Source organism: Antechinus flavipes, chromosome 2 (assembly GCF_016432865.1).
Source record: "Antechinus flavipes isolate AdamAnt ecotype Samford, QLD, Australia chromosome 2, AdamAnt_v2, whole genome shotgun sequence".
Lineage (NCBI taxonomy): Eukaryota > Metazoa > Chordata > Mammalia > Dasyuromorphia > Dasyuridae > Antechinus > Antechinus flavipes.
Genome location: NC_067399.1, coordinates 412,602,752 through 412,617,754, shown reverse-complemented (window position 1 = coordinate 412,617,754; position 15,003 = coordinate 412,602,752). Strand labels below are relative to the sequence as shown.

The window sequence follows — 15,003 nt, the reverse complement described above, 5'->3', positions numbered from 1 at the left end:
ACAGACGATTCAAGTGCATAATCCAATCATCTGGAGTATTCCTAACCCAATATGCTTGGCCAAGTATATGTAGCCCAGGATTTGTGGATCCCCACTTGTCCTTTAACATTTCTACATTTCTCCTCTTTCCTCAAGAGGGAGATAGTAAAAAATCTTGTTATCTATTTAGGTGGAAATGATGTATAAATAATGTGTGCAATTTGGCCCATATTTCCCTCTTTTGAGAGGTTAAATTGATTGAATCTGTTAACAAGAGCAAGAGAATCTTAATTAGATTCACTTTCACAAACTGTCAAGCAACTACTCCTGACATAGATAGGGTTTGGTCTTTGATAAAAAAAAAAATTAAATGTGCATATACAAACCCACACAAATACATACATACATATATACATATATATATATACACACACATGCACACACACACACACATACACCCACACGGTGTGTGTTTTTGGCTTCATTTGCACTTTGATAAAAAGAATGGCATTTCTATTTTTATGAAATACCACAGAGATCATTTGATAATACCAATTTTTCCTTTTTGATAAACAGAAAGGAAACACATATTTCACTCTAATGTGAATCCTGAAAGCTAAAATCATAAGACCTCTTTTACCTGATAAATTTCTGACTTATTTAATTTCTAAGCAACAGATCATCTCAATGAATCATGTGTGTTTCTTGAATGCTACTATAAACACTCCTTATATTAGCTTTATTTCACATAATTTATATTTTCCCATAAATAATAATAATAAACCTCTTGGGACTATAATAAGGTTAATATCAATTTAATACAGCTAAAGAAAGAGAATACTCTTTCTACGGAATCCACTGTGGTGAGTGATGGAAATCAACGTTCACAATGATTACTGAGGTATTATATAAGAGCCCTTCTGAATAATAAAAAATGCAATTTTCATTTGATTACAATATTAAATGAACAAGAACACTGATTTCGACTCTTCAGATAAATAGGACTTGATGATATATTGCTGCTATTCCACATAGATATCTGTGTCACCTGTAACAATATTTGTGGTCATCTATCATCCTGTATGTGTAGACCTTAGTAGCTATATTAAATCTGAAATCTGTTACAATTTCTTCACTGTTGATTCCTATTAGACATCATATGTCTTTAAGTTTGCAATCTGGAAGTACATGGATTCTCCCTAAAACGTAGCTAAGGGATACTTAAAGATACTTTGATAATACTAACTGGCATATTTATAACATCTTAAAATATGCTGAACATCTTACATAAAGTATATCTCATTTGAATACCATAATAACCTTTGTGGAGTATATACTTTGAGATTACTATCTTCAGTTTTGTTGATGAGTACATTGAAATTGGGAGAAATTATTTGTCCAAGATACAAAGTCTTAGAGGTGGTATTCAAACCTAGGTCTTCATGACTCTAAATTCACTACTCTATCTACTTGCTGCATTGCCTGCTTAAAGTACTTATCCTCTAAGTTGAAAAAGATTATCATCTGCTCTGTTAGTTTTTACAATACACTAGAAAAAGATTATACATCAGAAATCTATATTTGTTCTGAGCAGGCATACCTATATTCAATTAAACAAAAATTTATTGTACCTGCTATTTGTGTAAGACTACCAAAGAGAGAAAGCTTAAACAAGACTAGCCTCCTGGCATTATAGGTTTGTAAATTTAGAGTTGGAAAGAATCTTAAAGGCCAACAAATCCAACCTTCTTAAAGATGAAGGAATGATGCAGAAAAAGGTTCATTGTGAAATAGGTAATAATGATCTGAGGTGGATTTTGAAAATAGGATTTCATCACCTTAAATACAATACTGTACCATGGTTCTGTGCTACTTAGGAAACAATCAACCTCAAGAAGTTTACCATTTTATAGAAGGTGCCATTTAGCACAGTACTTAGCATATGTCAAGTAGTTAATAAATGTTTGTTGATTGATTAATATAAATTACACAATTAAATATCATCAAAGTCAGAAAAAAGATAAATTATATTAGAGACAGGAAATACCATGGCCTACCAACTAATCTCCACCATGTTAGAATACCTTAAGATAAAATTCAATAAAGATGCTATAAAAATTGGAAACTTCAGATTTTCTTATATTATAGCAAAATAAACTCTCTTCTTCCCCTTTCCTTTTCTGTTTCCTTTAAATTAATATCAATTTGAATTAATTAAGTTTCATTCAGTTCCAACAGGGCCGATGACATTGTTCTGGGCATCTTTTCAAACTTGGCCAATCCCCAAATCCTGTTGTGTGCTGGGGCTTGATCAAAGCTTCATCACCTTCAAGAAAAAGCTACAAGTTCACACAGAGAAATCCTATTCTGCCAGGCAGAAAAAGGGCCTATTAGCAAAAAAAAAATGCCTTTCCTATAATTTTTATTTCAGGTAATCAGTCTTCCAAATTATCTACCTGCAAGTGCCTCATAAAAATAAAATCTTGTGACATGTCTCATTACAAAGAAAATCTCTCCATTACAAAAGACAATTTAAAGTCCTAGCTAAAGCATTTGGCTCACAAAAAGATTTTGGAAATGTTTTAAAATCTCTTATATATGTACCTGCCTTGTTCCTGCTATTAGACTGAAACTATTTTTTAAAAAAAAATAAGGCAATAGTTTTATTTTTATTTTTCAAAATACAAGTGAAGATAATTTTCAACATTCACTTTTGCAAAACTTTGTTCCAAATTTTTCTTCCTCCCTCTCCTCTCCCTTGTACAGCAAGTGATCCTATAGGTTAAACATGAAATTCTTCTAAACATATTTCAGTTTTTATTATACTGTGCAAGAAAAATCATATTAAAAGGGAAAAAAAGAAAGAAAATAGACAAGCAAGCAAGCAAACAACAATAAAAAAAATGGTGATCTTCATACAGCCTCTATTGTCTTTTATCTGGATGAGGAAGGCTCTTTCTATCAAAAGTCTACTGGAATTGCCTTGAATCATCTCATTGTTGAAAAGAGTCATGCCCATCCCAATTGATCATCACATAATATTGTTGTTGTGTATGTTGTTGTCTTAGTTTACCCACCTCATTCAGCATCAGTTCATGTAAGTCTTTACAGGCTTTTCTAAAATCAACCTGCTCACCATTTCTTAAAAAGCAATAATATTCCATAACATTCATATACCATAACTTATTCAGCCATTCCCCAACTGATGGGCATACACTCAGTTTCCAGTTCCTTGCCCCTACAACAAGGGCTGCTATAAACATTTTTGCACACATGGTTTGTTTTCCCTTTTTTCTGTACCTTGAAACTTTCTGAGTTCATAGATCATTAGTTAGAAGGGAGCTTACTGCAAGCCCTCAATATTTCAGATGTTGAATCTGAGACCAAGTGAGGAGAAGGAATTTGCTCATCACTAGATAGTCTTAGAATGAGGTATACAGATTGGTCTCCTGACTCTTATGCCAATATATCTTTGACTTCCCCAGCCTACTTCTCATTTCCTTTTGTATTTATCAAATATCTATTAATATAAATCAACTGGCATAATAAGCAGATGAAACCTTTTAAAAGAAAAAAATCATATGGAAATCACTTGAAATATTGCTTTCCTGTAATTCTATTCATATTTTTCTTTCACTGAATCATACACTTTAGGATTTTCTCCAGAATCTGATAAAATAATTGGCAAAAAAAAAAATATGGCATCAAAAGTTCTTTAACTGAATTTCCCCCTTATAATTGACTATGCTTTTTACCTTTTCAATGTGGAAACCTAGTTAAACCAGAGTTTCCCAGATACACAGGAAGGGCCACATTTACTGTTCTGAGATCCCTAGATGATGTCTCTAGGCCTTCATCCAAGGTAGGCTGAGCAGAACTATACACAGATGTTTTCCAGGAAGAAAAATAATGGACTCCTCACTATAAATACACTACGCTGTTCTTCCCTAGAGCTTTCTACTTTGAGATCTAAATTAGAGGGGCAGATGCATAATCTGGGATGTTTTCCAGGACTTTTTTAAGCTAAAAAGGAAAAAAAAAAGGCTTTTCTCTCATTGCTCATTGAGCAATGGTTTTCATGGTCTTTACGGATTCTCTCTGAGCAGCAGTGTTCTCATCACCACTGGTGTAGAAACCTACAAAAGTTATAGCAAAGTTATATGGCAGACATTGATATTTGAAATAAATGTATTATTTCCATTATCACTGTTGGTAAATTTTTGAGTGTCTGATAGGCAGAACAATTAATTATAATATTTAGAAACACTAGCATCCATTCATGATGACAGAAAATCGATAATGAAGCATACTATTTACCTCTTCATAGAGTGGTGATTAATTCAAGAGTCAAAAATGAGACTTAAAAAAAAAAAACATAGTCAATGAGATAATTTGTTTTGCTCTATTGGTGTATATTTGTTTTTCTTTTTCTGTTTTTCCTTTAGCATGTTGGGACCTTGCAAAGATTGGAGAAGCATTTATGGTAACTATAAAAATTAAGACTTTAAAAGATCTTAGTATATAGAATAATCCATTAAAAATATCACTTTATAAAAAAATGCAATTTTTTTTTTTTTTTACTTCTCAAAAAACTTAGTACTAAATGTATGGTCATTTTAATGCAAGATGTATTTTGGCAAGGGACAATGATATAAGTTTTGATGTTAAAAAAGACCTAAGATCAAACTTTATCTAAAATTTGCTATCTATATAATCCTGAACAATTCATTAAATTCTGAGTGCTTCAGGCAATTCCCTATGATTTATCTACTAAATCAGAATAGATATGATATACTTTGTTAGAAGATTACTGATAAAAGCATAGCTCCTTTGTATATTCAAATTAGCTTTTAACTCAAAGGTCAATAAAGCTAAACAAGTTTATAATTTGCAACACCAGGAAAGCATTTTTGTGCAATATGAAACTGACTTCTAGGTTTTGACCTCACCACTCCCGGGAGTAATAATGCAAAAAAAAGAAAAGAAAAAAAAAAGAAAAGAAAAGAAAAGAAAAGAAAAGAAAAAAGAAAACAATGTCAATAAAGCATATGAAAATACACAGAAGGGAATAGAAGGAAATTCATTAAGGGGGCATTGGGAAAAAAAAGGCAAGTCTGTAATTATTTTGTTAAATATAACATAAACTTAAATATTGTAAGTGATAGTCATAGTTTAATATGTAATACTTTCTAGCGTTCATATATATATTCATGTTTGTTAATGTCAAATTCATCATTTAAAAATAAGCAGAAAAATGACACAAGAACTCAATATAGTCTTCTACATTCTTAAGCTATTCATAAGAATAGATGTTCAGTCTTTGGCTACTGTGGTATTTTCTCATGGTTTATTAATCCTAGTTATTTGTAATTACAAATTAAAGGACATTCTAAACTTGAATTACTTCTTGCTTTCAAAGCTGATTTGGTCATATTTTGAAAACTGGCATTTTTGATCTTTTTGCTGCTTTTTAAATAGCTTTATTTTGAATTCCTTTTAGTTGCCTTTTGAAGAAAATTTACTTTTACTTTTCCTAAGTTAACAATTTTTAATGTGATACTCTTTGTTGTTAACATTTCTTTGAGGATTTTGGATGACATGAAAATCCTGGTCCCAACAATTGGCTGAATACTAGTTGGTTCTGAATCAATGCTCACTTATGGTCAGTGTAAATCAAGGAGCTGTCACTGAGTACATAGACAAGTGCTTCAGGCAGAACTTACAAAGTTAGATTTCCCTAGACATTGAGGAAATCTAACTGTAAACCAAATACCCAGATTCCTTTTTTTTTTTTTTTTTGAGCTGTGAATTATAGCAGTATACATATTATGTTTCTTTTTTGTTTTTTATCTGCTATCCTTAGTGGAAAATCATTTAGATATACACACAGGATATAATCCAAAGCCTTCTTCTGTAGGCCATTATAAATCCATATCCAGACACTATGTTTCAAAGTTTAAAGTGTACAAATAAAACAATTAAAATGTACAGAGAAGCTCCTGCAGAGGTTTTCTTTAACTTTAAATGAAGTAGTACCATACCATGCAAAACTTGAAGTAAGAGAGACCTGAATTCAAATAGTGCATATCACACTTACTAACCATGAAACCACAGATAAGTCATTTAATTTGTGTTTCAACTCCTTTTTTTATAGTAGAGATAAAAAAAAAAAATCTGCCGGGAGCCAAGATGGTGGAGAAGGCACTTTCTAAGTGACTTTCTAAGCTCCTCTCTTACCCTCACGAGCAACATTATATTCAGCCTCAAAAAATATCATTTGACTGCTAAGATTCATAAAGATTAGAAGTACAACAACTCACCAGCCAAAGATAATCTGAAATTTCACCAGAAAAAGTTTGTCCTGAGGGGCTGGGGAGAAGATCAGCACAGGCAGGGAGAGAACTAGAGGCTAACATATTGTGCCGACTGGGTGGGGGTGTGTACACATCTCAAACCGGAAGTGACAGCACAGATCACAGCACAATCTTTCAGCCCCAACCCGAAGTACAGGGATTTTCCTTGGGGCAGTTGCCAACCTGCTCAACAGGGGGACACAGCCCAGGGCAGCCTCTAATCTGCACAGTGGGGAGCTTGGCCTGGGTTAATAGAACTTTCTCAGGGCCATTTGCTTTCCAGCAGAGACTTCCAGTCTGAGCAGGGCTATTCATTGGTCAGCTGCTAATATCCACAGCCTCACAAGGGGCTCTGGCCTGGGGCAGTTTCACTTTCACTGCTTAGTCTCTAGCCTTAGGGCAGTCACTAAACCACACAGTGGGGTTCTCCACTGGGCATTTCCGTAGCTCAGCCTGCTGAATCACTTCTGGTTGGGGGAGGGGGAACTTTTGCCCAGAGCACTTCCATACCTAGCTGCCTGAAGCCTATTTACATCTCTCCCTACTTTGCAGAGGAAGCTGGTAATCCCTTTGCCTTGAAGGCAGACCCTAAAGGTTTAAAAAAAAAAAAAACAGTAAAAAAAATCAAGAGGACAATCAATAGCTTCTATATAGAAAAAGAGCAAGTTTGCAGCCCCAAGGAGACTACTAGCAAACAGCCACCAGACAGTACCCCAAAGGGGAATGTTACCTGGCCCCCTTTACATAACCCTCTCATAGAAGAGACCATTAAAAGTCTCAAAAGAGAGTTAGAAAGAAAATGGGGAAAGGAAAGAGAAGCTTTAAAATATGAATTGGAAAAGGTAAAAAATTCCTAGGAAGTGCAGGGAAACAGAATTTGTGAATTGGAAAAAGTAAAAAAAAAATCTCTGGAAAGCAAGATTTGTGAATTGGAAAAGATAAAAAATTCACAAGAAAGTAGGATTTGTGAATTGGAAAAGACAAAGAACTCGCAAGAAAGTAGGATCTGTGAATTGGAAAAAGAAAATAATTCACTAAAAAAAAATAGTGAAATGGAAAAAAATTCCATAGAGCAAAACAGTTCATTTAAAAACTCAATTGGACATATACAAAAAGAAATAAAAAAAAGCTAATGAAAAAAATAATTCATTAAAAATCAGAACTGAACAAATAGAAACTAATGATTCATTGAGACAGCAAGAATCAGTCAAGCAAAACCAAAAAAAAAAAAATGATAAATTGGAAAAATCCATGAAATATCTATTTGGAAAAATGACAGACATGGAAAATAGATGTAGGAGAGATAATCTGAGGATTACTGGAGTTTCCAAAAATTATGGTGAAAAAAAAAAAGAGCCTAGATCCTATTTTACAAGAAATCATCAAAGAGAACTGTCCAGAGGTAATAGAATCAGAAGGTAAAATAGACATTGAAAAAATTCATCAAACACCTTCTGAAAAAGACCCTAAAATAAAAACTCCAAGAAATATTTTGGCCAAATTTCAGAAATATCAGATTAAGGAAAAAGTATTACAAGCAGCTAGAAAAAACAATTTAAATACCGAGGTGCCACAATAAGGATCACCCAAGATCTGGCTGCCTCCACATTTAAGGATCAAAGGGCCTGGAATCTGATATTCTAAAAGGCAAAAGAACTTGGAATGCAGCCAAGAATAAACTACCCAGCTAAGCTGAGCATTTTCTTCCAGGGAAAAAGATGTACATTTAATGAAACAGATGAATTCCATTTGTTTCTAAGGAAAAAACCAGAACCAAACAAAAAATTTGATCTCCAACCATAGGACTCAAGAGAAGCAGAAAAGGTAAAAGGAACTCTTGAGAACTATATTTCTGTTGTGGATATACAAAAAGACTACATGTATAATTTGATTTTATGGGTATAACATAAAAAAGGGAAGTAGAAATGGAAAAGGGTTAATGTCAGAGAAGGAGGAAAGGGGGGATAAAAAGAGGGAAACTACATCCCATGAAGAGGCAAAGGAAACATCATATCTGAGGGAACTCAGAGAGGGGGAGGAACTCATAAGAGTTGGCTCAAAGAGAAAATAATTGACATACTTGTTTTACAGAAAATCTTCTCTTACCTCATTAAAAAGGGGGAGAGGAAAAGGGAAAAGAAAAATAATAATAAGGGAAGGGTACAAGAAAGGGGAAGAGATTCAAAGTGGGGAGGGAGGGATCCTAAAGAGGGGTGAGCGGCGTGATACAAGTGGGGCACATCAGGTTAAAACTGGAAAAAAGGGTTAAGGAGGGCAAGTAAAAGAAAAACATAATCTGGGGATAACAAGATGGCAGGAAATACAGAATTAGTCATTTTAACCATAAATATGAACGGGATGAACTGTCCCATAAAGTGGAGGCAGATAGCAGATTGGATCAAAATCCAGAACCCTACAATCTGTTGTTTACAGGAAACACATTTAAAGCAGGGAGATACATACAGAGTAAAGGTAAAAGGCTGAAGCAGAATCTATTATACTTCAGGTGAAGTAAAAAAAAAGCAGGGGTAGCCATCCTTATCTCAGATCAAGCAAAAGCAAAAATTGATCTAATTAAAAGAGATAAGGAAGGAAACTCTATCTTGGTAAAATATAGCATAGACAAAGAAGCAATATCAATACTAAACCTATATGCACCAAGTGGTATAGTATCTAACTCTGTAAAGGAGAAGTTAAGAGAATTGCAAAAAGAAATAGACAGCAAAACTGTAATAGTGGGAGATCTCAACCTTGCACTCTCAGAATTAGACAAATCAAACCACAAAACAAATAAGAAAGAAATTAAAGAGGAAAATATAATATTAGAAAAATTAAGTATGATAGATCTTTGGAGAAAACTGAATGGAGACAGAAAGGAATATACTTTATTCTCACCAGTTTATGGAACCTATTCAAAAATTGACCATATATTAGGACTTAAAGACCTCAAAATTAAATGCAAGAAGGCAAAAATCATAAATGCTTTGTTTTCAGATCACAATGCAACAAAAACTACATTCAACAAAAAGTTAGGGGTAAATAGATCAAAAAGTAATTGGAAACTAAATAATCTCATCTTAAAGAATGATTGGGTGAAACAGCAAATTATAGACACAATTAATAATTTCCCTCAAGAAAATGACAACAATGAGACATCATATCAAAATTTGTGGGATGCAGCCAAAGGGGTAATAAGAGGAAATTTTATATCCTCAGAGGATTACTTGAATAAAATAGAGAAAGAGAAGATCAATGAATTGGGCTTGCAACTTAAAAAGCTAGAAAAAAAGATAAATTAAAAACTCCCAATCAAATACTAAATTTGAAATTCCAAAATTAATTGGAGAAATTAAAATTATTGAAAGTTCAAAAAAAACTATTGAACTAATAAATAAAATTAAGAGTTGGTTTTATAAAAAAAAAAAAAAAACAATAAAATAGATAAGCCTTTGGTAAATCTGATTAGAAAAAGGAGAGAGGAAAATCAAATTAGTAGTCTTAAAAATGAAAAGGGAGAATTTTCCACTAATGAAGAGGAAATTAGAGAAATAATGAGTTACTTTGCCTAACTTTATGCCAATAAATTTGACAACCTAAGTGAAATGGATGCCTACCTCCAAAAATATGGGCTTCCCAGATTAACAGAGGAGGAAGTAAATTGCTTGAATAGTCCCATTTCAGAAAAAGAAATAGAACAAGCTATTAATCAACTCCCTAAGAAAAAAGTCCCACAACCATGGATTTACATGTGAATTCTACCAAACATTTAAAGAATAATTGGCCCCAATGCTGTATAAATTATTTGATAAAATAGGGAATGAAGGAATACTACTAAATTCCTTTTATGACACAGACATGTACTGATATCTAAACCAGGTAGGTTGAAAACAGAGAAAGAAAATTATAGACCAATCTCCCTAATGAATATTGATGCTAAAATCTTAAATAAGATTAGCAAAAAGACTTCAGAAAATCATCCCCAGGGTAATACATTATGATCAAGTAGGATTTATACCAGGAATGCAGGTCTGGTTCAATATTAGGAAAACTCTCAGTATAATTGGTCATATTAATAACCAAATTAACAAAAACCATATGATCATCTCAATAGATACAAAAAAGGTATTTGATAAAATCCAATATCCATTCCTATTAAAAACACTTGAGAGTATAGGAATAAATAGACTTTTCCTTAAAATAATCAGTAGCATTTATTTAAAACCATCCGTAAGCATCATATGTAATGGGGAAAAACTGCAATCATTCCCAATAAGATCAGGACTCAAACAAGGTTGCCCACTATCACCATTACTATTCAATATTGTATTAGAAATGCTAGCTTTGGCAATAAGAGTTGAGAAAGAGATCAAAAGAATTAGAGTAGGCAATGAAGAAACCAAATTATCACTCTTTGCTGATGATATGATGGTATACCTAGAGAACCCCAGAGATTCTACTAAAAAGTTATTAGAAACAATCCACACCTTTAGCAAAGTTGCAGGATACAAAATAAACCCCCACAAGTCATAAGCCTTCTTATATATCACTAACAAAATCCAACAGTCAGAGTTACAAAGAGAAATTCTAATTTAAAGTAACTACTGATAGTATAAAATACTTAGAGATCTATCTGCCAAAGGAAAATCAGAAATTTTATGAGCAAAGCTACAAAATACTTTCCACACAAATTAAGTCTGATCTAACCAACTGGAAAAATATTAAGTGTTCTTGGATAAGGTGAGCAAATATAATAAAGATGACAATATTACCTAAACTAATCTATTTCTTTAGTGCTATACCAATCAGACTCCCAAAAAACTATTTTAATGACCTAGAAAAAATAACAACAAAGTTTATATGGAAAAACAAAAGGTCAAGAATTTCTAGGGAATTAATAAAAAAAAATAAATGAAGGTGGCCTAGCTGTACCAGATCTAAAATTATAAAGCAGCTGTTACCAAAACCATTTGGTATTGGCTAAGAAATAGATTCATTGATCAGTGGAATAGATTAGGTTCAAAGGACAAAACAGTCAATAACCTTAATACTCTAATGTTTGACAAACCCAAAGACCCCAGCTTTTGGGATGAGAACTCACTGTTTGATAAAAATTTCTGGGGAAATTGGAAACTAATATGACAGAAATTAGGTATTGACCTATACTTAATACTGTACACAAAGATAAGGTCAAAATGGGTTCATGACCTAAACATAAAGAATGAGATTATAAATAAATTAGAGGAACACAGGATAGTTTACCTCTTATACCTGAGGAAGAGGAAGGAATTTATGACCAAAGAAGAACTAGAGATCATTACTGTTCACAAAATAGAAAAATTTAATTATATCAAATTGAAATTTTTTTGTAGAAACAAAACTAATGCAGACAAGATTAAAAGGGAAGCAATAACTCGGAAAACATTTTTACAGCTAAAGATTCTGGTAAAGGACTCATTTCCAAAATATATAGAGAATTGACTCTAATTTATAAGAAATCAAGCCATTCTCCAATTGATAAATGGTCAAAAATATGAACAGACAATTCTCAGATGAAGAAATTGAAACTATTTCTAGCTATATGAAAAGATGCTCCAAGTCACTATTAATCAGAGAAATCCAAATTAAGACAACCCTGAGATACCACTACATACCTGTTAGACTGGCTAGAATGACAGGGAAAGATAATGCAGAATGTGAGAGGGCATGTGGGAAGACAGGGACATTAATACATTGTTGGTGGAATTGTGAATTCATTCAATCATTTTGGAGAGCAATTTGGAACTATGCTCAAAAAGTTATCAAACCGTGCATACTCTTTGATCCAGCAGTGTTACTACTGGGCTTATATCCCAAAGAAATCTTAAAGAAGGGAAAGGGACCTGTATGTACAAGAATGTTTGTGGCAGCCCTCTTTGTTGTGGCCAGAAACTGGAAACTGAGTGGATGCCCATCAGTTGGAGAATGGCTGAATAAACTGTGGTATATGAATATTAAGGAATATTATTATTTGGTAAGAAATGACCAACAGGATGATTTCAGAAAGACCTGAAGAGACTTACACGAACTCATGCTGAGTGAAATGAGCAGGACCAGGAGATCATTATATAGTTCAACAACAATACTATATGATGATCAATTCTGATGGACCTGGCCATCTTCAGCAATGAGATGAACCAAATCAGTTCCAATGGAGCAGTAATTAACTGAACCAGCTACCCCAGTGAAAAAACTCTGGGAGATGACTAAGAACCAATACAATGAATTCCCAATACCTATATTTTTGCCTGCTTGCATTTTTTTTTTATTTCCTTCACAGGCTAATTATATAATATTCCAGAGTCCAATTCTTTTTGTACAAAATAACAGTTTGGACATGTAAACTTATTTTCTATTTAATTTATACTTTAATATATTTAATATGTACTGGTCATCCTGCCATCTAGGGTAGAGGGTAGAGGAAGGAGGGGAAAAATTGGAACAGAAGTTTTGGCTGTTGTCAAAGCTGTAAAATTACCCATGCATATAACTTGTAAATAAAAAGATATAAATAAATAAATAAATAAATCTTTAAAAAATGTATCTGCCATAGTGAACGTAATAGTCTCAAAGGAAATCATGTATGTTAAACATAATAAAATGCTAATAATTTTATCCTTTCATGGGAATGGGCATTTCTAAAGATGGAGATGAAGAAAGATATAAATCTTTGCATTCCTACATATGTCTATATAATCCTGGGCTAAAAGTCTCCCCCATCAGATGAAAAATTTAATGCAAAATTTTGAATGGTACCTTGCAAAAAGAATGGTAAGAATTGACAAAATGATGGGGTTTTGTTTTTGTTTTTGTTTTTATGATGATGGTATGGTAGTTGTGCTTTCTCATGCCACAAAATTGGCATTGACAGGATTCAGCCAATGATTTGGATGTGAGACAGGATCATCAAAAACTATACTATGGAGATGTAATAGTTTCTACCAAATTAAAATTGATTATGGGCTTAGAAACAGAACATGTGCTTATTTTCCAAATACTAGCATAGCTAAGTTTTGAAATCTCATCTTTCAAAATCATTTTTCTAATAATATAAAACTCTATTTTATATTAAACTCTATTTTCCTCTATTTTTTAATCTTCCAAACCAACCTAGTTTCTAGGGCATTTTAAAAAGCTTTAAGAATATATAACAAATGAAGGTGGCTTAGCTGTACCAGATATAAAATTTTATTATAAAGCAGCAGTCATCAAAACCATTTGGTACTGGCTAAGAAATAGTCAATTAGTGAAATACGTTAGGCTCATAGGACAAAATAGTCAATGACTATAGTAATCTAGTGTTTGACAAACCTAGAGACCCAGCTTCTGGGATAAGAATTCATTATCTGACAAAAACTGCTGGGAAAATTGGAAACTAGTATGACAGAAACTAGGCATTGACCCACACCTAACACTGTATATCAAGATAAGGTTGAAATGGGTTCATGATCTAGATATAAAGAATGATATAAACAAATTAGAAGAACATAGGATAGTTTCCCTCTCAGATATGTGGAGAAGGAAGGAATTTGTGACCAAAGCAGAACTAGAAATCATTATTGATCATAAAATAGATAATTTTGATTACATTAAGTTAAGAGGTTTTTGTACAAACAAAATTGATACAGAGAAGATTAAAAGGGAAGCAATAACTCGGAAAACATTTTTACAGCTAAAGAGTCTGATAAAGGCCTCATCTCCAAAATATATAGAGAATTGATTCTAATTTGTAAGAAATCAAGCCATACTCCAATTGATAAATATTCAAAGGATAGAAACAGGCAATTTTGAGATGAAGAAATTGAAACTATTTCTAGTAAGATGAAAAGAAGCTCTAAATCACTATTGATCAGAGAAATGCAAATTAAGACAACTCTCTGATATGACTTCATATCTCAGATTAGCTAAAATGACAGGAAAAGATAATGACAAATGTTGGAGGGGATTGGGAAAACTGAGATACTAATACATTGTTGGTGGAACTGTGAATGAATCCAACCATTCCAGAGAGCAATTTGGAACTATGCTCAAAAAGTTATCAAACTGTACATACCTTTTGATCCAGCAGTGTTTCTACTGTGCTTATATTCCAAAGAAATCTTAAAGGATTTAAAAATTTAAATTAAATTAAAATTTAAAAACTAAGATCAATGAAAACTATATATGTGTTTGTGCATTTGTGTGTGCATATTAAAATCACTATGTAAATGTGAGATCTTATCATCTTCATCATCATTAGCCTAGTCCTCTTCTCTGTTTTTTTTTTTTTCACTTGCTTATTTATGTCAATTCCTATCCTTTTAAAAATGACTCCTAGATCTATATATCCAGGTCTTAGTCTCCTGAGTTCTGATCCCACATAAGAAATAAGGATTGGATGAATAAGGATTTATCTAACACCTTCTATGTGATATAGTGCTAAACATTTTATCAATATTATCTCATTTGATATCTGCAACTGTTGGAGTTCAAATGTTGGAATTCTTGTTCTTCTCAAAACACAGCTGGTTTAGCTTAGAGCCCTCCAAATATCTCCAAATCCAAAGGTTCTGTCCTTCAGCCTCTGCCTCTGCTTTCTTCAGCCTCCAGCCAGCACAGAGATGGCATGAATCTCTTGTCTCCTTCACTTGGGGCT

General features: G+C 32.9%; 1 protein-coding gene across 2 annotated transcripts in view; it reads right to left on the bottom strand.

The window, feature by feature from the left end:
- Nucleotides 1-15,003, bottom strand: part of GABRG2 (gamma-aminobutyric acid type A receptor subunit gamma2) — a 150,191-nt gene that overhangs the window by 97,519 nt on the left and 37,669 nt on the right. The window lies entirely within an intron of this gene.